This window comes from Pelodiscus sinensis, chromosome 11 (assembly GCF_049634645.1).
Source record: "Pelodiscus sinensis isolate JC-2024 chromosome 11, ASM4963464v1, whole genome shotgun sequence".
Classification (NCBI taxonomy): Eukaryota; Metazoa; Chordata; order Testudines; family Trionychidae; genus Pelodiscus; species Pelodiscus sinensis.
The window spans coordinates 5,445,627-5,471,791 of NC_134721.1; the positions used below are offsets into that span (position 1 = coordinate 5,445,627).

At 47.4% G+C, this 26,165-nt stretch overlaps 1 long non-coding RNA gene across 3 annotated transcripts in view; it reads right to left on the minus strand.

The window, feature by feature from the left end:
* The window catches only part of LOC142830904 (uncharacterized), a 61,360-nt gene extending 37,207 nt beyond the window's left edge, over positions 1-24,153 (minus strand). For 2 of the 3 annotated variants that reach the window (XR_012906434.1, XR_012906436.1), the window contains exons 1-4: positions 22,092-24,153; positions 19,138-19,262; positions 18,394-18,594; positions 17,130-17,250 (exon numbers count right to left, since the gene is read on the minus strand). This is a non-coding gene — a long non-coding RNA (uncharacterized LOC142830904). The remainder of the gene's footprint in view (positions 1-17,129; positions 17,251-18,393; positions 18,595-19,137; positions 19,263-22,091) is intronic. The other variant, XR_012906435.1, reaches the window with a different exon arrangement.
* Between the last annotated feature and the right edge of the window lie 2,012 nt (positions 24,154-26,165).

Sequence of the window (26,165 nt, forward strand, 5' to 3'; positions counted from 1 at the left end):
AGTCTCTGTAGCCTCTCTTCATCTGGGACCTGTTCCCAACCCCTGATCATGTTAGTTGCCCTCCCCTCTCCCAGCCTTTCTCTTCCCCTCTCCCACCTCCTTTTCCCAGTCTCCCCCAGTTTTTTTCAATAAAGACAGAGTCAATGTTGGAAGAAACGTTATCTTTATTTTGTACATCAATAAGAAGGGGGGCTAGGGAAGGGCAAGTGGAAGGAGGTGAGGGAGGAATGGGGTACGAGCCCCCGATGGGGAGGACTGGGCTGGCTCTGCGGGCTTCTGGGGGTGGAAGCTCTCCTGCAGCCCCCCAATTACTCCCTCTCCGCAGATGGCAGCCTGCGGCAAGTGCAGCCGGGCTGATGGCCGAGTGGTGTGATGTGCCCAGTGTGGGCACTCAGGGCACTCCAAGCCAGAACTTCTTTGCAAGCGGGGCACCCCTTAGAACTGTGTGTCCGGGGTGGGGGTCGGGACCCTTTAAGCGCAGCCCTCGGCTAGCCTGAGACAGTATCTCCACGCTCTAAGTCCTCCTTTTATGCCCTGCCGGCACTGCTTCCGGCCATCATTAAGCCCTGTTCAGAGTCCACTCAATGTGGACTTACTAGTTCGAACTAGCAAAACGCTAGTTCGAACTAGTTTTTAGTTCTAGATGCGTTAGTTCGAACTAGCTTAGTTCGAATTAACTAATTCGAACTAAGTTAGTTCGAACTAGCGCTGTAGTGTAGACGTACCCTGAATGAGCTGTAGCCAGGTCTTTTATACAGTCCCCACACCGGGAGCATGCCCAGTTGGTTAAAAGGGGTGGTGCTTTCTCCGCCCACAGGCCTTTCTCCCCTTCTCTTTAGTGTGAGGTATATCCACCCCACCACATCACTCCCTTACAGAAGAGGGCCTGGAGATAGATTAAATGGAAACATCTCTACATAAAATGGGAGTTGGGAAGAAGTGGGGAAACATTTGATTGCGGGTGCCCCATAACTTCCTGGGCTTCATTCCAAACACAGCACCTGTCCCTGCCACTACAGGTTGGACCTTCCTGGTCATAGACTCATAGAGCTGGAAGAGACCTCAGGAGGTCATCAAGTCCAGCCCCCGGCACAAAGCAGGACCAACCCCAACTAAATCAACCCAGCCAGGGCTTTGTCAAGCCGAGACGTACAAACCTCTAGGGATGGAGACTCTAAACCTCTCTAGGAACACATCCCAGTGCTTCATCACCCGCCTAGGGAAATCGTTTTTCCTACTATCCAACCTAGACCTCCCCCACTGCAACTTGAGACCATTGCTCCTTGTTCTGCCTTCCCTCACTACTGAGAACAGCCTCTCTCCATCCTCTTTGGAACCTCCCTTCAGGCAGTTGAAGGCTGCTATCAAATCCCCCCTCACTCTTCTCTTCTGCAGACTAAACAAATTCAAACCCCTCAGCCTCTCCTCATAGGTCATGTGCTCCAGCCCAACACCCTTAGGACCTGAGCAGTCCCACAGGAGGGATTTTGCCAGACCAGGGAAGTCAGGCCTCGGGCTCTCCAAGGCAGGGGCGGATGAGAGTTTTGCGGGGCCCAGGGCAGCACAATTTCGCAGGGCCCCCCTTTGGAGACAAAATAGAAAAAAGGCGTCCCCTCTGTGCCCACTCCTCCAGTAGCCCCACTCTGATCTTGTGAGCTACCCCTCCTCATCCTCTCTCCTAACACCTCCTTCTACACACCCGCCCTGCCTCTCTCCTCTGGTGCTGGTTCCTCCCCTGCAGGTGTCTGCCCTTCTGCTTCACCCCCAGAATCCCCTGGCACCTGCACCTTCACTTACCTCTGCACCCTCCTGATGCTTCCTCCTTCCCTCACTGCCCCTGCACCTTTTGCCCTCTTTTTCCCTGATGCCCACCCCCTCATGCCCCTGTGCCCTCACACATACCTTGCTCCATCCCCACGTTCCCCATGCCCACCCCTCCTTTAAAGCCTTCTCCCAGCACCTCCTCCTGCCCCCTTTAGTGCCCTATGCCCTTACCCTCTCCTCTCCCAGCATCACCCTGTCCCCCCTCCCACTGACACCTCCCCTCCTGCCTTTTTCCTCATTGTCTCCACTTGGCCCCCTGGCATTTGTCTCTCCTCCACGCTGTCCCTTGGTGCCTTCCCCTTTCTTCTCTTGACCTGCCCCCCTCCCCTCAGCACAAGCCCCTTCCTCTGCCACTCACCTTCTGCCTTCCAGTTTGCAGGGCAGCTGCAACCCCAGCCCAGGCTCCAGACGACGTGCCGAATCAAGCAGTACAATGCTGGGCCATGCGGTTTTAAAGTCCCGGGCCACGACGTCACGCCACACCCAGGCATCTCCCCTCTCAGTTGTTGTGCGATGTTTCAGCACGCCGCACATGCGCTCCCTTAGCTCCACATGGCCTGTACTGGCCGGTGCCAGGGAATTTAAAGTGCAGGGCTGCGGCGCCCCGTCACAATCCCCCTCCTCCTCCAGCAGCCACCAGCCAGCCCTTCGGCGGACAGCCCACCGGGAAATTCCCGATATCTTGCCGGGCCAGTCCATCTCTGGCGCGGGGCCTATTGAAGCACAAGGCCTGGGGCAGCCACCCCGCTCGCCCTGCCCTATGTTTGCCACTGCTGCCAGGGCTCCCCTCCTGGCTGCTGGCCCACCCAGCGTGCTGCTGCGGTCCACTGGCAGGACTCCACTCCAAGCTGCAGCTCCTCCCATCCTGCCCAGCAGGGTGCCCTGCCTCCAGCCAGCAGAGTTCCATTCCTGGTAGGTGTGGCTCCCTGTCTAGGCCCTGCTCCGGCTTGCCAGCCCTCTGGCCCTGCTCCCTGCCCCCAGGCCACTGCCCCTGCAGGCTGCTGGGGCTCTCTGATCCAGCAACATCCGTGGTCCTGCCTGATTCAAAAGTCGTATATTGGAATGCCCTCTCCTGTGATGGTAATGGGGCTGGTATAAGAACTTCTACAGAACAGAAGTGGCATTGGTGACACTTTTCAAAATGGTTTTTCATGGCAAAGTTTTCTAGGGCTGAGAACGATGATATGACACACACAGGCATCTCTTGGAGAACGCTGGATCAACTTCATCAATATTAGTTGTGTGCTTGAAAAGATTTAGAGCATCACTGGGAAATGTACCGTCAATAAAATGTAGGTCATCTTCTCTTTCACCCCACACACAAACGGATGAAAAAATATCTCTAGCAAAAGTTAATGGTAGGCAAAATGAGAAAAATGCTGAATGAAAACGTAGAGCTTGATGTGAGGATATTTACTTCATATATTTGGACATATGACATTGACAATTTATGTTTTCACAGCTATGCAGCTTCCACTTTTTGAACCTCAGTGTCTATTGCCGGTCAATAATTGTCTGTCTACCCCTCCGTTTCCTGCAGCTGAAAATCGAAATGGATAAAAATATTTAAAATGCTTAAAATAAATCAGTATTATTCATCAATATTCCAAATGAAACCACAATTGATTTCTGCCAAGCCAAGTTATCTGCCTCTGCATGAGCCAGAGATTGTATTGGGAGATTATCCGAGTTTCCCCAGGAACTATACTCAATAGGAAGCGATGAGTGCACCTCTTGGGACAGGCAAACAACTCCAAAGAGGCTCTGTCCCTGGAGATTTTTGCAAATACCGAGTCAGACTGATTTATAGAAGCCCAGGGGACAAAGAAAGACTAAGCTGACAGAGGGAGTTCTAAAAACTGGCATGAGCCTTCAACCGAGAAGGCAGGCTCTTCTGGAAGAAATTTAAGATGGGTGACCTCTGCTAAGCTTAGTAGGTATTTATACCTTTTATTGTTTTCTACATTTTCTATATAATGGTTCTGTCTTTAACTAAATGTCTTGGCTTAATGCATGCTGTCTGGTCACTGATCAAGCACGGTACTTGTTCCTGGAGCAGAAGAGCAAAACTGAAGTCCCACATCTACTGAAATAGATCAATAGTGATTTATGGGGGAAAGGGGAGAAGGGCTGTAATCTTAAATCCTCCATCTGGAGGAAGAGCATCATAGGACTCTCCTTACAGAAAGGTGATGGTTGGAGCCTGACACCTAGCAGGGACATTCCTTCAGCAGCAGTACAGTTACCCCAAAAGAGAAACAAATTCTTTCAACCAGCCCTCATTGTAAGTGACCAATATCATGATCATGTGTTGTGAGCAAAACACGAGAAGTCATTCTTCCGCTCTACTCTGCACTGGTTAGGCCTCAGTTGGAGTATGGTGTTCAGTTTTGGGCACCGCATTTCAAGAAAGATGTGGAGAAATTGGAGAGGGTCCAGAGAAGAGCAACGAGAATGATTAAAGGTCTAGAGAACATGACCTATGAGGGAAGGCTGAAAGAATTGGGTTTGTTTAGTTTAGAAAAGAGAAAATCGAGGGGGGACATGATAGCAGTTTTCAGGTATCTAAAAGGGAGTCATAAAGAGGATGGAGAAAACTTGTTCATCTTGGCCTCTGAGGATAGAACAAGAAACAATGGACTTAGACTGCAGCAAAGGAGGTTTAGGTTGGACATTAGGAAAAAGTTCCTAACTGTCAGGGTGGTCAAACACTGGAATAAATTGCCCAGGGAGGTTGTGGAATCTCCCTCTCTGGAGATATTTAAGAGTAGGTTAGATAAATGTCTATCAGGGATGGTCTAGTCAGTATTTGGTCCTGCCATGAGGGCAGGGGACTGGACTCCATGGCCTCACGAGGTCCCTTCCAGTCCTAGTATTCTATGATCCGCTATCTATTGCGGCATAGAATGACTTCCAAGGACAGAGAGATATACAGGGTGAGCACCATGCTGCTCTCTTTGTAGGATTCACATTTTGGCTGCTATGCGCTTTTGTGCCAGAGCATCCATGGTAGTGTGGACGTTCTCTTGCACAAGAAAGCTCTGATGGCCATTTTAGCCATAGGGGTTTCTTGTGCAAGAAAACCCGGTTGCTTGTCCATACTGCCTTCTTGCACAAGAGTTCTTGTGCAAGAGAGCTTATTCCTCGTGGGGAAAGGAATAACTTTTGTGCAAGAAGCCCTCTCTTCTGATGCTTTACTATAAATTAACTTGCGCAACAACACATGTGCAGTGTAGACGCCGCAAGTTTTTGTGCAAGAATGGCTGTTCTTGCCCAAAAAGCCTGCAGTGTAGACGTAGCCTGAGAGTATGACCCAACAATACTGCTACAGGTCCAGAAGACAGATTAAGAAGAACCTCAAACTTTTCATTTTAAAATTTTTTGTAAGGCCTCACTTATGAATGCTAAGCGTCACGGTTCGGCTAGACAAGATTTTCTATTATTCTCTGCCCCAGGGGAATGTCTTAGAGAAACGCTATTCCGGTACCGCTGATGAAGAAATGGGTCTGGTCAAACAGAATAGCTTTGACTCCTCCTTTTCCCCCTGTCTTCCACAGGGCTGAGTAATTACCAACTTCATTTGCCTCTAGTTCTGAGAGTGGCATTATGCCCCACCAGATAGCAAAGCAAAATCAACTTTCCCCACAAGTCTCATTATCTCTTTTTGATATCCTGCCGGAATATAAATCAACAAATTCAGCAGATACAGGAGCCTACAGCAGCTGCAAACTCAATTCACAAGAAGTCTAGCCCACAGAATGAGACGATCTGGATTGCCCTGAATTGCCCGGACAGAGCAGCAGCTCTGCCTCCCATGAGCCTTTGTTCTTCAGATCAAACACATAAGATGGGTGGCTACTTAAAAAAAATGCACCAGCCAGGGGTAAAACACGAGACTCACCTTTCAAGTAGACAAATCAATTTACAGTTAAAGAATGCCTTTCCTTTTCAAGCTTCCAGATTTCAGCAACAATACAGCCAGTCCTTACGCAAGAAACTGGAGAGAGCTGCTACTGCCTCTTAAGACTCCATATCAGGAGGAAAACAAGATGATGGTTTAGGCACCATCCAATGATCTCCAAGTTCCCTTTACCAAATACGAAGAGACTGTCTAATGGAACGGTGGCTATTCTTGCCTTTCTTCGGGACAATCCCCCCGTGATCACACAAAATGAGGTGGTGGGTGACGGGGGAGAAGAAAGATACCAATAATTCAACTCTCAATACATTTTTAGAGCAGTGAGTTAGTGATCTCATGGGCTTCAAGACTAGAAGGAAGCATCACGATCATCTCTACTTTGTTACAATGTTACTGCAATGTCTCATGCTACTAGTGTATTATGTTATTTGGTTTGGGAAGCTAAGCTTTCTTTTGCTGTTTTGTCGCATTTAAGACACAGGTTTATGAAAGGCCATGTCTACATTAGGAGATTATTTCAAATTTACTGAGTTTGACTTCTCAGCACTCGATTTTACAAATTCGATCTTCTGTGTCCTTACTATGGGGAAGAATTGAGTGTAGTCTGAGGCAGGCTCTGTTAATGTGGATGCACTACCTCAGACTCAGAGTCCCAGGAAGTACTCTGGAGAGCTGCGGGTGGCCTCCCCGAGGCTAATTAGTTCAAATTAGCAGCACTGGAGCATCAACACTAACATTATTTTGCACTTAAAAGTTCAGGAATAGCGTTATTCCTCATGAAAAGCATGAATACAGAGTTCAAATTCCATGGCCCCTTATTCTGGAATGACGAGCTCGGTAGTGTGGACACATCACTTACAAATTTGACCTGGGCCGGGAAGAGGGGGACATTATTTTGGACTAAGGTCCTAGTGTGGACAAGGCCAAAGTGTTCATAAGCTAGAAACCTGAACAATATGGTTGGGGAATAACTCAGAGACCTGAAATGCAAATATTCACTTTAACAAATGGAATTGACTTCAGCTTCATTAACACCCTTTGTGCATTTGCGCACCATTAATATTCTCGATATTAGTGATTTTAGGCTCACATTACAAATCTGAATCTAATTTTAAGTGAAAATAGAAAAAAAAGCCATGAAAGCTAATTCAGAACTCAAGAATGGGAGTATTACCCTCGCACAGTCAAGGAAGTACTGAACATACCACAGGAACTAATGAACATAGCAAGCTGCATGGAACTTGGAGGGAGGATCACGACTTGCAGGAGGGAAGCATTTGGAGGAGGCACCAAACAGTCACTCTGTGTGCCTATAACTAGAATGCTAACTTCAAAGGTAGCATCTATGTAAATAGCTCCTTTAAAAAGAGCCGGCTCAGTCTTACAAGCATGGAGGCCGCTCACATTATTACCCAGCACACAGTACGTGAATAAACCAACACTTCTCAAATACTTATAAACAGGCTATAGGTCATTCACAGAATCATCACAAATCACATATAAAGCTGAGAAAAATCTGAATCTCACCCTCACAGACATTCATGCAGAGGAAGAGAGGTTACGTTCACTGAGGGGTAGGCTATGGTTTGGCCTCCATGCCCATACAAAGGAATAACCACCATTTTTCTATTTTTGCCTGGGTTACCTAGACCTTAGATCAAGTCATCCAGGAGCAGGAGGGTAGCACCTATATACCCTTGTAAAGCACATCCCTGGGCCCCAGTGGGGGAACACATCTCAGTTCCCCTACTTATTGGCCAATGTAGCTCAGGCATTGTGGGCTGGTATCATAATTTGCTGCATGCTTAAGCCAGAAGTAAAATTCCCTCCCTGACTCAAGGAGAAAGCAGAAGAGGAATTTTGCCTCAGAGCTGTGTCTGACTGAACATTGGTGCAATTCCTGGGGCACTGTGGTGTACACATTACTCCTGGCCCAGAACTGTGTCTACAGATGAACTCTTGCCCTTAATAACTTTTGCCATGGATTATCTCTGAGCTTGACCCAGATTTGTTAAACCCCCTTAGACTTTCCTTTGAACAGCACTGTAGGGGTAGAGAGGACACAAAACTCATCCACATTTTATCTCAGTGCTTTGGATTTGTTTGCTGACTCATTTTGCATTTTTGCTTGCACCCGCCTTGATATTCAGGTATTGGAGAACAATGACCATTAAGTGATGGAGCTCGCTTTATTTCTCTGCACCATAGCAACAGTGATTTCAGTCTCCTGTTGCCATAACAACTATATCATGCTCTTCAAGGTCACTAAGCCTACTTTGCTTCTTGCCTGCAGCTATGTCTGTGATCGTGTATATGCTTCATTTTTAGTGGAGCTTTCATAGAGGATGACCTGTTAGAAAAGACACTTTTTCCCATCTTATGTATAAACAAACACATGAAGATGAATATTTACTGAGCCAATGAGAATCAACAAGGAATGTATGGGAAAGGCTCATTCAATTTTTTAAACAAAGTCTCCTAAGTAGATAACCAATTCAAAATATCTGGCATGCAAAGAGGAGCCAAAAGTTAGCAGGGAAATTGGACAGCTCATTCCTGCAAACATAGGGAAAAACAGAAGGTTAGTTGAGGAAGAGATAGAAGAAGGGACAGAAATCATAAATGTGTCTCCAAGAAAGCCCATAAATCTACACACAGGTCCTTTGAACTGGTAAACCAAGTCCGTGGATCCATAGGAGGCACACAGCTCCTCTGGCGTCAATACAGCTATGTTGATCTACTTCAGCTGAACATCACGGGTTACTTGCCTCTAAAGAGATGTAATACCCATTAACAGTCTGTTGTAAAACCTCTTCCTGCTGTAAACAGGAAATGGAAATCAAGCCACCATTCATCTGGCTGGCTGGCGGATAAAATACCAAATGCTAAAGCAGTCCCATATAAGATGATGGCAATCCTCTCATTGGATTTCAATGGGACTGTGACCCTGTATGAAAGATGGGTGACCATTTATAATATTATTGTTGTCATTATTATATCATTGGGCCAAATCTTGTACAAAATATATCATGCAAGGTGTCAATGGAAAAGTTACAGTCTGTCAAGTGTGAGTAGCCTGGTTAAATCCACGTATCATCACTGTATCTGAAGTTATGACTACTGGGGGGGGGGCGGGGACTTCTCACAAGGTAGTTTACAAACAATCTCCCCGGTCCATTATCAAAGAACTATTCAAGCTTGAGGGGCCATTAAGAAGAATCAACTCTCCAAATAGTTCTTTCTAAGGACATCTCAGACACCAATGACCATTCCTGAGAGTCAGCAAACCATGAATGTCATGCAAGGTGGCCATGTGACTTCAGACTCCATCTTTGTTGGTAGCTTTCCATACACAGGGGCTGTGGGCTTTGTTTCGGACAGTAAAATTCCATGCATGTGGCAGTGGCAATAAGAGACATCCGAGACATCCCCATTTTGCCTCATTCCTATTTCAATTCTCTGAACTATGAATTTACAACTAAAAGGAATACTTGAAACAATGGACTGAGGTCCTTACAATCTTTTGGAGGTTACTGGAGAGACTTTTGCAAGCCAACAGTCTATTCCATTACGGATAGAAATCTGATCTGAGAATTTTACAGTCACTTGTGTGCATATGATCTTTTAACTATTTACAACTATTTTTTCCTCACATTAATCCATCTTTACTTAGTTTACTAAGGATTGTCTGACAGTGTGGTAAGACCTGAAATAGATATTGACTTGTAAGTAAGTGTCTGACCCCCTGGGACTGGTAGAACTTCATAGATGGTGAATTGGGTTTTATGTAACCTCTCTGATGAACAGAGGAAGTGGGTTTTGCCCACAAAAGCTCATACTATATTCATATTTTTGTTAGTCTCTACAGGACTACTCATTTTTTAAAGGGGACTGTGTTTGTCTTCTGACAAACCAGTGTGGTTTACAGACATTCTTTTGTTACCAGTTTGGAGAATCTAATTTTAGAACACTACCAGTCTTGGGGATTAGCTTCCCTATTTCTTGCAGTCTGCCCTGAATGTGGCAGTCTCAGTGTAGTCCATCCCAACCACTTGGTTCCGGGTGCTAAAAAATTCATTTCAAGGATTTCAGTGGATAAGAGCTTGGCTCAAGAGCATTTACACCACACTCTATAGCTCCTTTCTTAATACAGGACTTTTTGCTACCAAACAGTTGTTTTTAGAACCTGAGCTGTGTGCATCTATTCTATAGATCAACTGTGTGCATCTCTTCTATAGATCACTCCCTAGGGGGGAGCCTATGCTTCTATGTTACCAAAGAAACTTTGTCTGACAAGTGAAGAGGCAATAGCTATTTTCATCTGAACTACCTAAAAAAAATACATTAATGCCCCCTTATGACTTCCTAATTACAACACCCAGTGACTGATAGATTTTGCTTTTTGCTTGTCAATAATAAGCCAAAAGGCACCTGAAAAAAAAACACACACAAAAAAGGTCATTTCATAGGTTCTTCTAAGTTGATTTGAAAGTAGTGATTTGATTAATCGAGCGGCACATTTTCTGAAGTGTCATACAAATGGGTCAAAACTTCAATACAAGAGGTAAAAAGCACTTGGATAAAAAGTGTCTGGAGGTGGAAGTTGCATGAAAGTTCCACAATAAGAGGCAGCTGAATTGTTTTAAAAATGTGCATATCTGTTTTTCAATTAGCTATGCCTAGTACTGCGTTTTTTACCTTTTGGACTACAGTAAGATCTACAGGCCTGAACTGAGATTAAGGTCCCATTGTGTTAGCTCTATGCCTAGCAAGAGGGAGTCCTGTCCCAAAGAGCTTCCAATTAGGCAAATAAGACAGCACATGGAGGAAAGGAAATATTACTCCGATTTTACAGGTGTGGAACAAAGATGAGGAGAGATTACATGTCTTGCCCAAGGTCACGCAGAAGTCTATTGCAGAGCTGGGAATTCACTGGACTGCAACTCAAGAGACTGAACCATAACACCATCTTTCCTGTCAATTTTCCCGTGAATTTCTCCTCTCTCTGCAGGGCTGAATCAAAGGAGAAGTTTTAGTTGAGAAATGTTGGAAGAAAAATACACATATTGGAAAATTAGACTGCAAAGAAGTTTTGGCAACAATACCATCAGGGCCAATTGCAGGTAGGCACAGAAACATGATTCACATGGTGCCAAAGACTTAACTATGGAATTTAGGATGCTCTGACCTGTTGTGTGAACTTGGACATAGAATCATAGAATAATAGGACTGGAAGGGACCTCAAGAGGTCATCGAGTCCAGCCCCCCGCCCTCAAGGCAGGACCAAGCTCTGTCTACACCATCCCTGACAGATGTCTATCTAACCTGTTCTTAAATATCTCCAGAGAGGGAGATTCCACCACATCCCTTGGCAATTTATTCCAATATTTGACCACCCTGACAGTTAGGAATTTTTTGTTGTACTCTTAAAGGAACACTGCAATGGCATTGTTAAATGCCTGAAACACTACGTTTAAATCTACTGCTGTTTAGAAAAATGGGAAGACGGCATGGCTTGGACTCCATGCATGTTACCAGCCAGAGAGTATCTAGCATCCTATATTTTTTAGGAGGCAGAGCCTAGAAGGGTTGTATCCAACTATAGCTTTCATTTAGGGTGACTAAGTATTGCACAGGAAAGGGAATACTTAATACAAATGGGTCTCAAATGGTGTAAATTTGCATAGCTTTACTGAACTCCCTGGTATTGTACCAGTTTACATTTGATGTGGATCTTATTCATAAAGCTGAGGTGATTATGAAATCAAGCAGCTGATGGCTAAGTTAGTTTGTGACTGGAACACAACCTAACTACTTTGCCGGTAGGTAAAAATGGGTTAATCTAACATTCAGTTCTGGGGAAATTCTTTATAGAATTTTATGAACTCCTGGAATGGATTCTGATGATGCTTTTTACATGGGACCTAATAACGTCATTTTAAACAAAACAAATAATTAAAAAGATGAAGATTCTGATGCAATAAATTGCAAAGCTTGCATGAGCTGACAGCTGAGCGATGCCATCCACGAGCAGGAGACACAGAACCCGCAATGTGTTTTTCTAAACGCACAGGCATTAAGGATTATCAAAAAGGAACCAAGTTACAAGTCTCACTGCCATTGCCATGAAAATGAACCACTCTTCCTCTTTTATCAGATTAAATCTTACACTGCTCACACTCTACAGTGTTGGGCTTCTGCCGTTACGGATACTGGAGGGTTAAAACACAGACGAGCATGCCAAATAACATCAACCCCCAGAAAAGGCCCATATAAAAGGGGTAGATTTAAATCCAGAGGAATGTGAGAGATCTACCAATTTAGCCTTAACTTCTGCTTCTGCTGTTAAAAAAAAAAAAATCCAGCCAGCCCCTATTGATGCTGCAGGCAGCACTAAACCTTTGTTTAAACAGGTCTCTCAAGCACGCTGTTTGCATAACCATGTAAGGAAAGCAAAATGAATGTGGTGCTGCCAGTGGTTTGTGGAAGAAACTCTCTCAAGTGGCAGCTCTTATAAAACATTCATAACCAATTGGATGCCTATTACTGGATGCGAAGAGACTCTGTGTTTCCTAACTGAAAGTAGAGGGGGACAGCTTTGAAATCCCACGGGACTCTAGATGACAACCGGTTGATATTCTCACAGCATTAATTGCCTTTGACACCCTGGATTTGTTGGCCACCAGTCAATAGTGCTATGCTGAATTACAGCCATTGAGGATTGGGGTCAGAATCCTGGCTGTTATTCAGTGCTTACATCAGGGGTGGGCAATAATTTTTGGCCGAGGGCCACTTCAAAAAGTTTCAAAGTGCCCCCAGGCCATCCAGAAGGGGTGGGGCCTAAACCGGAAGAGGCGGGGCCAGTCCACTTCTGGGCTACCCCACCCACAGACCATGATTGGTCTGGGGTGGGGGAGCGCCTTTGCCCCCACTTCCCACTAGGTACCCATGCCGGGCCCTGCTGCGGAGCAGCACTTGAAGCCTCCTCCCACCCTGCGAGAAGTATGTGGCACTTTGATGTGCCGTGCTCTCCTCACAGGGCCGGGGCAGGGCAAAGGAAGTTTTGCGCGGCTCCCCCACCCCTAGGCCCTGATTGGCCTGGGGACAGGGGCATGCTGGAAGCCTCCTCCCGCCCTACCAGGAGCACACGGCACATCAAAGTGCCGTACGCTTGCGCAGGGCGGGAGCAGAACGAAGGAAGCTTCATGCAGCTCCCCCCGGCCCCAGGCCTATCAGGGCCTAGGGAATGTGTGATGTCTCCTCCCACCCTGTGCGGATCGTGTAACACTTTGAAGGGCAGCGTGGAAGGAAGTTTTGCAGGGCGGGAGTTTTGCAGGGCGGGAGGAAGTTTTGCGTGCTTCCCCGTCCCCGGTCCCTAATTGGCTTGGGGGGTCTCCGCGGGTTAGATCAATCAACTTGGAGGGCTGGATCCAGCCCGCAGAGGCCCTTTTGCCCACCCCTGGCTTACATTGTGGCAGTGCCCATATGTCGTGGTGGCCCTGATGAGGTAGGTACGGTATCCACAGAAGGAGACAGCTCATGCCAGAAGAATGTATAGTCTAAAGGAGAAAGGGGGATAAAACAACCCAGTGCTTTGGAGTAAAAGGGAGACAAAGTGAAAAAAAAAATGAAAGGAGGAGCTCACTCCTTCGTGAGTCAGCAGCAATGGACGTAACTCAAGACCTACCTAACCACTTCTCAATTTGCATGTAAAGAAAGGAAAAAAGAACCGTACAGAGACAACATTGTAGTAACCACTGCATGCAGCGGACGCAGGCACTTGAACGACAAATGGCTCTGCTCTTTGCATGAAGGAACATAAGACCAGCCATACTGGGTCAGACCAAAGGTTCATTTGGACCAGTGTCCTGTCTTCTGACAGTGCCCGATACTCCAGAGGGAATGAACAGAACAGGGAATCATCAGGTGATCCCTCCCGTTACCCATTCTCAGCTTCTGACAGAGGCTAGGGATACTATTCCTGCCCATCCTGGCAAATAGCCATTGATTGACCTATCCTCCATGAATGTATCTAGTTCTTTATCTGAACTCTGTTATAGTCTTGGACTTCACAACATCCTCTGGCAAGGAGTTCCACAGGTTGACTGTGCATGATGTGAAGATATACTTCCTTTTCTTTGTTTTAAACCTGCTGCCTATCAATTGCATTTGGTGATCCCTAGTTCTTGCGTTATGGGAAGGAGGAAATAAGTCTTCTTTATTAATTTTTTCCACAAATTCTTTATTGATAATAACGCTATTTATTTGTGTGACTTAACACAGTTTTGTTTTTGTTCAAATAAAGAGCCCAACTTTTCACAGCAAAAGGAAATCGTTCCGGAGGGGATGTTACAAACAGAAGGGGAAAACCCCACCACATTAGCTTAGTCATCTTTCACACAATTCCCATCCACTTCAAAGGGCAGTTTCGAAAGAGCAAGAGATGCAAGGAAAGGAATGAAACCTCCACTGGATGGAGCAAGCCATTTAGATAATTACTGGCACCAGCAATCTAATCTAGGATCAAATAGCTGTGAATGTAGCTGTCACTGACCCTTAGCTAGAGCTGCAGGCATGTGTCTAAGGCTAAGCACAATCTGTCCATTTCTGAGAATTATGGGCAATAAACCTTTGTTTCTTCACATACAATGGCCAGTCAGTCATCTCACAGGATGACTGTTTAAATGTGTCAGAGAGCGTAGGTTGTGGTGAGACAATTCTAATGTGGAACCAAGTAGTTGGTTTAAATCAATGTTTTGTGGAAAGTCTGCTGAGTCTGGTCACAGTAATGAGGTATTTCAGATTACTGTTCTACCGAATCTCCTCAGGCAAATTAATACCAGGGTGGATGATTCAAGATACCTCACATAGGCTGTGTCCAGACTCCATGCCTCCGTCGATGGAGGCATGTAGATTAGCCAGCTCGGAAGAGGGAAATGAAGCCGCGATTAAAATAATCGCGGCTTCATTTAAATTTAAATGGCTGCCCCGATCTGCCGATCAGCTGTTTGTCGGCAGATCGGGAGAGTCTGGACGCGATGCCCCGACAAAGAAGCCTTTCTTCATCGACACAGGTAAGCCTCGTGAAACCAGGTTTACCTGTGTCGATGAAGAAAGGCTTCTTTGTCGGGGCATCGCGTCCAGACTCTCCCGATCTGCCGACAAACAGCTGATCGGCAGATCGGGGCAGCCATTTAAATTTAAATGAAGCCGCGATTATTTTAATCGCGGCTTCATTTCCCTCTTCCGAGCTGGCTAATCTACATGCCTCCATCGACGGAGGCATGGAGTCTGGACACAGCCATAGTCTGCCAGGGAGACAAATGCCAACATTCTGGGTTGCACAGCGTTCTTTGGGCTGATATGAAGTCCATAGAAAAGGGCTGTAAAAGTTTAGTAGGCCCTGGTTTATATACGATTCCCCGATGAACACTGGATTATGAAGAATTTTGACCTGTGTTAATTGCTAACTCGGGCAAAATTATCAATTTATTTGATTTTTTTGGCAAACGTGAAGGAAATCAGTTCCTGTAGTAGAGCGAGCGCGAGCCTGAGACAGGAGGCCTGGTCGGAGGCCCAAAACCTGAAGTAAAGTCAGGCCCTGTTGCTATGCAGCAGCATTAGCAAAAGTCAGGCAGCGAGCATAGATCAGGCCCTGTTACAAAACCTGCCAACTTGCAGGTTCACTGTCTGATACGTGAACTTGGCAAGAACAGGGCTGGCATTATAAACACCGAAGCGGTGCCAGGCACCAAGTGTTCATATAAACACTTCCCAGACGGGTAGTCAGAGAACACCGCAATACAAGCTCTAGGGCTGTGTCTAGACTGGCCAGTTTTTCCGGAAAATCAGCTGCTTTTCTGGAAACACTTGCCAGCTGTCTACACTGGCCGCTTGAATTTCCGCAAAAGCACTGACTTCCTACTGTAAGAAATCAGTGCTTCTTGCGGAAATACTATGCTGCTCCCGTTCGGGCAAAAGTCCCTTTTGCGCAAAAGGGCCACTGTAGACAGCTGAGATTTGTTTTCTGCAAAAAAGCCCCGATGGCGAAAATGTCGATCAGGGCTTTTTTGCGGAAAAGCACGTCTAGATTGGCCACGGATGCGTTTCCACAAAAAGTGCTTTTGCGGAAAAGCATCCGTGCCAATCTAGACGCTCCGTTCCGAAAATGCTTTTAACGGAAAACTTTTCCATTAAAAGCATTTCCGGAAAATCATGCCAGTCTAGACGTAGCCTAGGTGTAAACAATCTCCCTGAAGAGGATACAGGCACCTGGCACCATCCCCAGCAATGCCGGCGCCCTGTGCAGCTCAGCACCGGCGTACACACTGCTGAAGGAGTGTCACTCCCCCACCCCCAGGCCAATCAGGACCTGGGAGCGGGATGAGTGCGCAAAATCTCCTGCCCTGCAAAGGGTGCGCAGGACTTTCAATCTGAGCAACCTGTGCCCCTTGCAGGGTGGGGGCAGGGAGTGAGACTCTGAGCACTCCTCCTGCCCCCAGACCCTGATTGGCCTGGGGGTGAGGGGAACTCACAAAGTCCCCTCCTGCCTTGCAAGGGGGTGGTGGCATAGAAGGAACAGCCAGCTGTTCAGAGAGTTGTTCATCTCTCTAGGTGGCGGGGGGGGGGGTGCAAAGACTCCACATGCTCCCCAACCTCCAGGCCAATTAGGATCTGTGGGAGGGGGAGCAGTAAGTGTCCTGGCCCTGCCCGATCTGCCGTTCCAGGGTGGCCCGGGGCCATTTCAAAAATTAGTGACGTGGCCACTGGTCAAAAATTACTGCCCACCCCGTCCTAGACATAGACTGCAGTCTGCTAGCAATCTACCTCCCTTATTGTATGAAACACCCTCATGGGTCGATGTTTATGTCACTGTTCTCCTTTCAAAGGAACATAAATAGGCATCGTGAAATCACTGCCGAGATTCCAGCCAAGCTGTCGAAGGCTTTCCCAGAAGACAACCACGTTTGTGGTTAATTGAAAACCAGACCAGTCTCAGGCAAGGAAATTAATCTGATCAATTATTTCAAAGCAGGTGGTGCTGGAGTGACCTCCGCAGCTAATGAGGTGGAGATAAATCAAGCCATGGCCGGGCAAGCCTTTGATAAAAGGTAGAGCGTCTGGTGTCCGACGGCTAGGCTCAAGTCTCAAATTATGCTCACGTTTTAAGCTTGCAGCGCAACTGTTCTGCAGGGGACTCCCTTTTCCATCCTGACCACTGGGATGGAAAGGAGCTTGTCGAATGGCCCACGGCAGAGATCTCCTTGTCACAAAGAACTCATTAGGTTAGCAAGGAAGTGATTTATCAACGGGTTGGCTAGCAGCCGCCGGCTTCACCCGTACGACAGGTTCAGCTGTGATGCTTCACGCGAAGCCTACCAATTACCTTTATGATCTTATAAGTATGCGTCCTCCATAGCAGCCGGCTCCTGGCCACTGAAGCGAAGACGGAGCTATCCAATTCTTCTTGACCTCTCTTCTAGGCGGTCAGCCATCCAGATGTGGTCCTGTGAATTAAGCAGCTCTTAGCTCTTTGAAAGGGCGAGGAAAGAGGCTCTATATGCCGTAAGAGATGCTGCTAGCAACGCAGCATTTCTTTTCGTAGTCTTAACGCTGCCTGTGGAAACCATGAAAACTTTTTTGCCTCATCCTCCCAGACATTGAATGCACTGAGCACCTTGCAGGACAGAGCTGTTTATCGGCCGCTGGCTAACCCTCATACAGCATCTGACCTGATGTCATTCGGTGTGTGCCTGAGTGTATTTTCCAAGACCCTCGAACAGGGCTACTCAACTTTGGAAGCCCCGGGGGCTACAACGATACTCACAGCACAGGCCGAGGGCTGCAACTTAAGTGTGGTTGCACAGACATGCAAATATATATGCAAATAGCTTCTTTCACACTGACAGGCATGAATACAAAGATTAAGGCAAGACTACACAACACGCAGGCCCCATTGAAGTCCGTTCTGCTGATATTAATAAAATGCAATATTTACCCAATTTCCACCCATATGACAGCACTTTTAATGAGCAATGACAGTCCAGGAATTGAACAACTCAAACGCACATCAGCAGAATATCAATATTGACTGATTGCTGTGGAGCATGTTCCCAGTGGAGGCCATGTTCTAAGGATCCCAGCTACGGGCCACGTGTTGACCTCACGTAAACCCAAGCTGCACCCTGGGCAGCAAAAAATGGGCCGTGTTTTGAGTAGCTCCGTTCTAGAGGTTTAACGTCAGCTATTTACCAAGTGCTGTTACACTGTGCCTCTGTCCTTTGGCCATTGTGGCTGGGTACACACAGCAGGTTAACCGGGCAGAGAGACCTTTGTGGAACTGAGATCTTGCCAAAATCAAAATGACTTGACAGATCTGAAGTATGGTCCAAGCTCATTTGTTCCTCAGACACTCGAGATCCATACTCTTTACTCCAAGAGGATTCAGTTTTTAAGCACCAAGACATGCTTTTCAATAGGGCCATCCCTATCGGTGCTGGAGCGAAATGCAGCCCAGCACCAACACGCCCATCCAGGTGTGGAATAAATTTTGTTAGGTGCACTGAGGTATGCACCACCGATAGAAACACTCTGCTAATCTGCAAAGCATCTGAATCTCTCCTGAGTGGCCACCCAAGCACTCAGCTTACCAGAAACACTGGTATCTGGTCTGTCCGGTCCAGGAGAGTTGGCAATGCAGGAGCTGGTGGGGTGGGCCAGAGGAGCACCAGATAGTTGCACAGCTGGCCAGAGAGCAGCAATACTTTTAAGGGGAAAGCACCACTGCTCTCCAGAGTGAGTCTTCTGGCTCCATGAACGCTGCTTGGTAAGTGGGGGATGGGTGCTGATCCCTGAGGGGACAACCAGAGGATGAGGCTGGGGGCTGCCAGAAACCCCCAGGAGGTGGACAGAGGTAGTCAGAACCCCAGTACTGTGGAAGGCCTGGGGGCATCTGGAGCCCAGATACAGCACCCAGCTGCATAGGGCACCATGACATTTGGGGCAATTGCGTGCGCCATATTTTTGGGTGCCCTGTACAGCTGCATGTTTTGCATGCGAGTAGGGACGGCCCTGCTTTTCAAGTCAGAAGGGAAGCCTTTGCCATGTACCACCTTAGAACAGATCAGACCCCCAAAAGCCAAATGAGTCCCCACCGACACACTGTCTAAGTCTCATTTCTCCCCCTTGTCCCAACCCCCACCTGAGCCCCTCTCTCTGTTTTTAGTCCGACTCTCCGTCGCTTTCCGCTTGCACTCTGATTTTTCCCACTGGATTCCCCCCCAGCTTTTCCCAGCCTGTGCCATTCCCTCTGCACATGAACCCAGTTACATCAGAGTTGCCCTTTCAAACCCATCCTGTGCAAGCAGATACAAAATGAGTCAAATCAAGCTCACCCCTCCCTAGCTTTTCATGTCCAGGGCTTTGGGGGAGGGGCCGCAGCGTGTACTCCGATGCCAATGAAAATGTAGCAGAGGCGCAGTTGGGTCGGCTCCTGTCACCCATTTGCCAGCCAGCGTTTCTAAGGTGAGAGACATAAAACATTTACAGTTCAACTAATGCAAGCAATGTCAAGCAGCGTTTATGTACCACACACACACGTGCGAGCAGCAGCCCCAAACCCTTCTTACGAGTCTTAATGTCACCCAGTAATTGCATTTTTAGATCATTAATCACTTTTCATCATTACTTTTCAATTTGTTGGTGTCAGATGTCGTATCCTCCACTTGCTCTGCGGCTTTTGGAGCACTAATTAAATGGGCACACTAGCATGTGTTGTTATGTATTTAAGGCCAGGCCCTTTCCTTCTCAAGAGCGAAGAAGAGCCCACGTCGGTATTCACATTAGTACTGGTCAAAACTCTAGGAAACGTGATGAAAGATGCTGCTCCACTCAAGTGTCGAATCAGAGTCTAAACACCACGGAGGAAAAATAAACAAACACTCTGCCCATTTACTGTGCCTAGTATGGAAGTGCAAATAGGCTATTTTAAAATTGAATCAGATCACATTCCTGAGCGAAATCCCTCCTTGCTTCTAGACTCTGGAGCTGCCTTCTAAGAAGTGAGTTAACTTAAAAAGACCCACAAAAGAATCTGTTTTAGCAAACTGCGTACCTATCCACAAAGACCTCAGCAAACCGAATAACATTTCCAAAGGTGCAGGAAACAGCGCTAAGTGGGTGTAAAATGAAAGAACTGTAAAGAATTAAGTAGGTGGAGACTACACAAGCCATCCAGTAATAGCCGAACTGTAGAAGCTATGGGAATGTTACCTATGGATGATCTTGACTTTTTTGGACAATATAGGAAAAGTAAGGGGTGCCAGGGAGTTGGAAGACTGCTAAGATAATGCTGTCTTTCTCTCCTGGAGAATCAAATGGGGAGGTAATTACAGTGGGGCAATTCTGCATTCACAATGAAGCACGTCCTTTGTGTAAAAGGGCAACAAAAATTATTAGGGATTTGGAATGGGAGCCATATGAAGAGAGTTTAAAAAGTCTGGGATGTTTCAGCGAATAAAAGAGGAGACTAAGGGGAGGGTATGATAGAGGTCTTTAAAATCATGACAGGTATTAAGAAATTGAATAAGGACAAGTTATATACTTGTTCCCATAACATAAGAACTAGGGGTCACCAAATGAAATGAATAGGTAGCAGGTTTAACACAAAGAAAAGGAAGTGTTTCTTCACACAGCACATAGTCAATTTGTGGAACTCCTCGCCAGAGGATGTTGGGAAGACCAGGACTTTAACAGAGTCCAAAAAAGAACTAGATGAATTCATGGAGGTTAGGCCCATCAATGGCTATTAGCCAAGATGGGCAGGGAAGGTGTCCCTAACCTCTGTTTGTCAGAGGCTAGGAATGGGTGACAGGGAAGGGAACACTTGATTCCCTGTTCGGTTCACTCCCTCTGGGGTATCTGGCATTGGCCACTGTTGGAGGACAGGATACTGGGCTAGATGGACCTTTGGTCTGACCTAGTCTGGCCGTTCTTATGTTCTAAATCACACAAAGGGGCCAAAACATGGTTTGAAGCAATCACCCATTCAGCCACATATTGTGGCATAGCTTGTGGTCTGCTTTAATCCCAAACAAAACCTTAGTGCCATTCAGTAGGCCTCAGCACACATATAGCGAGAGGCAAACTGTATAAGTGGACAAGAAACGCAAAGAAAAAATTTGTACTCTCATTTATCTCCTGTGGAATTGAGAGGGGGAGATTAAGTGAATTGCCCGTGGTCACCCAGGATATCAGTAGCAGAGCCAGGAATTGAACCCTGGTCTGCTGAGTCCCCATTCATGGCCTCCACCACAATATCATCCTTTATCCACCAAACATTTGCCTTGAGCATTCAAACTGACACACCAACTAGACAGATACTATCTCATTTTACTTTTCTATCTAATCTCCTCTTCAACTCGTCTGCAATGCTGAGTGAGTCTGTGCTTCTAAACAGACTGCTACACCTTTACAAATAAGCAGCCTGATACAGATAGGAAATGAAAAGTACATTATCTTGATCTACAGTTATCCAACTTTAGCCGCAGGCCCGGGCTGCAGTTAGTCATCACATTTTAAAATCACAATGACTATAGATTAAAATACCCGGATAACCTATTTTTCTTGTTTGTGGAGGGAAAGAAAAGAATTTCCTTTGAGAAAGTTGGACATTTGGTGACCAATTCCTCAATGCATTTACACCTGGCAGGAACTTGGCCTTTTGTGTTTTCTGGAAGATCCAAGTTACTGCATTGCCAGCAGATCCAGAGAAGTGATTATTCCCCTTTATTCGGCTCTGGTGAGGCCACATCTGCAATACTTTGTCCAGTTCTGGGCACCCCTCTATAGAAAGGAAGTGGACGCATTGGAGAGGGTCCAGCAGAGGGCGACCAAAATGATTAGGGGGCTGGAGCACATGACCTATGAGGAGAGGCTGAGGGATTTGGGCTTGTTTAGTCTGGAGAAGAGAAGAGTGAGGGGGGATTTGAGAGCAGCCTTCAACTTCCCGAAGGGAGGTTCCAAAGCGGATGGAGAGAGGCTGTTCTCAGTAGTGACGGATGGCAGAACAAGGAGCAATGGTCTCAAGTTGCAGCGGGGGAGGTCTAGATTGGATATTAAGAAAAAGTATTTCCCTGGGAGGGTGGTGAAGCACTGAAATGGGTTCCCTAGGGAGGTGGTGGAATCTCCATCCCTAGAGGTTTTTAAGTCCTGGCTTGACAAAGCCCTGGCTGGGTTGATTGAGTTGGGGTTGGTCCTGGGGCAGGAGGCTGGACTCGATGACTCTTGAGGTCTCTTCCAGCCCTAGAATTCTTTGATTCTATTTTATGATTCTATCCTCTTCACTTACAGCAAGAGAGGAGTTTTTCTTCACATCAGCAGGCCCGTAAATCAACATGGCAAAGGCTTCTTAAATCAACAGCACACTTCTTCGCTCTGCACCCTTCCAGCAGAAATTCGCTCCCTGTTCCCTTTGTGTCTGTTTCTCTCCCTCTGGCTGCAACAGAATCAGAACAAACAACAGAGCAAAGTGGTCTCCCCAAGAGCAAACAAGCCAGTTTTATGCTGAACAGACACACATACCCCTCCAGCTTGGGTTAGCAGCCCACACCACTCCTTTAAGAAACTAATTCCCAAGCGCAGGAAGCCAAAGTCGGCATTAAAAGGCTCAAAAAACCTGAGCAAGCAAAACACCGCTTTTCGCCTTCACAAAGGTAAACACAATGTGAAATCCCACTTTTCACAGAGGCAAGACAGCCTTAATAGATTACCTGCCATAACGATGGTGATTGTACTTGTACTCTCCACCTCATCCTACTGTGCACTTGGCAGAGTCATACCTCTTTCAAGAGCTCCAAGATAAACAGTCGGATGCTTGATTAAGGATTTCAATTATAACATTCCTGGAAGTATCAAACAAGTTGATTCGGTGGCCGAGCAGATTAAAACCCCACTGGCCTCTGTCACTCGCTCGTGTTAATAACGTAAGTGCTTTTTTGAAAGAAAAAATTACTGGGGTAACCCTAGTGTCACTGCTCACTTTGCCTCTCTCACTGGAAAACTGGAGTCTGACATCGAAAGGTTCAAGCTACCCCTAACTTTTGCTCCACAGTGATTGCACAGTCAGCATTTAATTCTTTCCGTTGTACAGGTTGAACCTCTCTAGTCTGTCACCCTTGGGACTTGACCGGTGCTGAACCAAGGAATTTGCTGGACCACATGTAGTCAATATTGTCTAGCGGCATCACCAACACTTCCCCTGATTAGAAGACATTTAGGGTAAATCAGAGCTACCTAACAGAACACTGAGCCAGGACTGGTGGCTGTAACCAAACTTTATGGGACCGCAGGAAACTTGGCCACCCCCATGACAAGTGAATATCCCGCTAACTAAAACCATGCCAGAGCATGGATGTTGCCGGACTAGAGAGAGTGACGGACTAGAGAGGTTCAACTGTAGAATGTACTGAGATACTTGGAATGAAGAAGGCCTTATGTGCTATGACAGACCCAGACTAGCTGGCTGCCACCCACTGATGGAGGAGAGACATGCTGGGGCTTGGGTGAACAGCTTTCTCTTCCCCGAGTAAAAAAAAAAAAAAAAGCCGAAGCCTAACTACAGCATACCGAGGCAGGTACCTGGGGTCAATTAGAGCTTGCTAAAAGATACAGGCTAATTAGACAGCTGCAGCCAATTAAGGCCTGTGGTGCTGCTTAAAAAGGTCTGGGATGTTTCAGCGAATAAAAGAGGAGACTAAGGGGAGGGTATGATAGAGGTCTTTAAAATCGTGACAGGTATTAAGAAATTGAATAAGGGCAAGTTATATACTTGTTCCCATAACATAAGGCTAGGAAGGAAGGAAGGAAAAGAGTGAAGGACAGGAAGGAGGAAGTGCTGTGTGGGCATGAGCGGAGGACTGGTAAGCAGGTACCAAAGGAACAGTCCTGGGAGCGATCGTTTGGGGAAGTGGCCCAGGGAAATGCCGCCTGATTGGGAACGGCGGTAACCTGCCTGTTGCTGCTGCCTTAGGGTCCCTGTGCTGGATCCCCGAGTAGTGGCCGGGCCCAGGTTCCCCCCAACCTCCCCACAATGTCTCCACCTCTGCCTGGAGAAGGGAGATCAGGGCTTCAGAGGGGAGTTGACCCCAAACATATGCCCTAGCCTGTGATAAGTATGGCTCAGTAGGCGGTGGCTCCCGGAGGGCCAAAACGAGCCTCTGAGGAGACCCATGAGGAATAGCCGGAGCTTTGCCACCGCGCCCCTATTACCACATGCCCACTTTGCTTCTTGATCTCTTACCTCACTAGCTGTGGTTTCTACTTTGCCCTGCATCATACTGCTTGCTTGGCAATTTCACAATAGCAACCATACGGATGTAAGCGACTCGTCAAGTTGCTACTCAACTAGTCGCTCCCCCCCCCCCGCCTCTATCAGGGAGGTGGGGGGGGAGCAGGAGCTGGTCTTGGGGGGAGCTGGCTTCCCCCCAGCACCGTCTCTGCAGAGGGGCAGGAGCAGCAGAGGAGCGGAGGGGGGAGGGGGACTGGGCATGAGCCCGGTGGCTCTTAATACATTTAAAAAGCAGAGGTGCAGCAGGGTTAGCTCCAGTAACCAGGACAATGGCTTGTGGGGAGTGCTACAGGTCGGCACAGAGGTACATAGTGGAGTTTGCACAGAAGCTTTCTGCACTGCTCCTAGCGCCAGGTAATTATTTTTAACCCTTAATTGAAAGACCAGTATTCCCTGAAAAGTGGAAGCTGGTCCATGTAGGTCCCTGGTTACCAGATGGAGCCATGAAGCCCCACGAAGGAAGGAGAATCATGACGTTCAATTGGGAAAAGTGAGTTTCTAGACTCATTGCTTGCAAAGAGCCTTGAGACCTCAAACCGATGTAAACCGGTGGCAATTGATGGAAGGAAGAGACAGCCGCATACTCCACTTCTGCAGCAGGAAGTTGCGAGGGGGGCGGGAACCTAAGGAGCTCTCTGTGTCTTTGGGTTGTCTCCCAAAGATTCACCCTGCTAATCCTCCCCCAAAAGCGTAGTGGGCACTGCCGTGACGTTACAATGATGACCATCCACTTCGGTTCACAGGTCTTCCCTGGAGTGCTAAGGGATGCTCTGCTTGTTGAAAGGTCCAGTCTCCTCTTAGCTGCTCCACATGCCTGTCAGCCCCGACCCCTCGGTAGCTGATGTGTGCTCAGTGCAACCCACCCCCCAGGAACTCCAACACAGCCATACGTCATGAGGCCTCCCCCCATCTCTGAACACCCCTTCCCCACTCTGCCGGCTGCATCACTGGGGCATGATGTGAAAAAGGACCCAAGGCCAAACTGCTGCTGCAATAAGTTCACCTGCTGCAGCCCCTCCCCACCTTCCCCTTCCTGGCATCTGTGCAGCTGCTAGGCCGAGACACCCTGGATCCCATTTCTTCTGACCACAACACCCCTCAGAGAAACCTGCCCCGTTCCCACCCACCCAGAGGAGAGGTGCTGCTCACCACCACTTCCAGGAGACCACGGCCACCTCCATGGCCAAAGGTAACATTCAGAAACATTCCCCTCCCCCTCTGACCACCACTGCCAACAGGCCTGCTAGATGCTATCGCTGCTTCGGCCAGGAATAGATGCCAAGCAAGAGAGTCACCAAGAGAAACCTGCAGGTGGGATCAGGGATTTGTCATGGGGGGAGGATGGGACTGGAATAGGATTCATGTGCAAGATGGGTGAGATCTAAACTAGGGACAGGGACTAATTCCGCTCTTGATTGGGGTGACTTGTGAAGATTCGTTTGTGGTTGGGGCGAGGGATGAATGAAGGCGGAATCGTTTGCTAAGGCAGAGGCTTGACAGGATATGGAATGCGGGGGGGAAGAGAGTGTGTAAGACAAAGAATAAGAAATAGAGGGGGTTATATGTGAGAAGCTGGTGTTATGGGAACGCAGAATATTTTATCCAATGAACATCACATCACTCACCGACAGATGAAAATCTTGCACGGTTGCAGCTCGTTACAAATGTAACACTAAGCAAAAATCATCACCGAAACTATAAATACACGATTCACACGCGCTCTGGCTTGCATTACCCACAGGGAGAGCTAGCGCAGGAATAGGGAATCTTTTTGGGATCGGGGCTGCTGAGCCACAGAAAAATCAGTCGTGGGCTGCACACAAGTGAGAAGGAAAAAAAGAAAAATAACCCCTTCGCTGCCGTGGTCCCTGACTGAGGAGAAAGACACTCCCCACATTCCCCCACATGCACCAGAGTCTAGCGGGGTCCAGGCTAGTAGAGTTTGTGTGCTCCAGCCCTGTGGGAATGGGGGTGGGAGCTGTTGGGAGGCTGAAGCACCAGCGTGAGCTCCCTAATGCTAAGGAGGGAGCCCTGAGCCTCAGGGACCAGATCCATGCAAGCTGGGGGCCACATCTG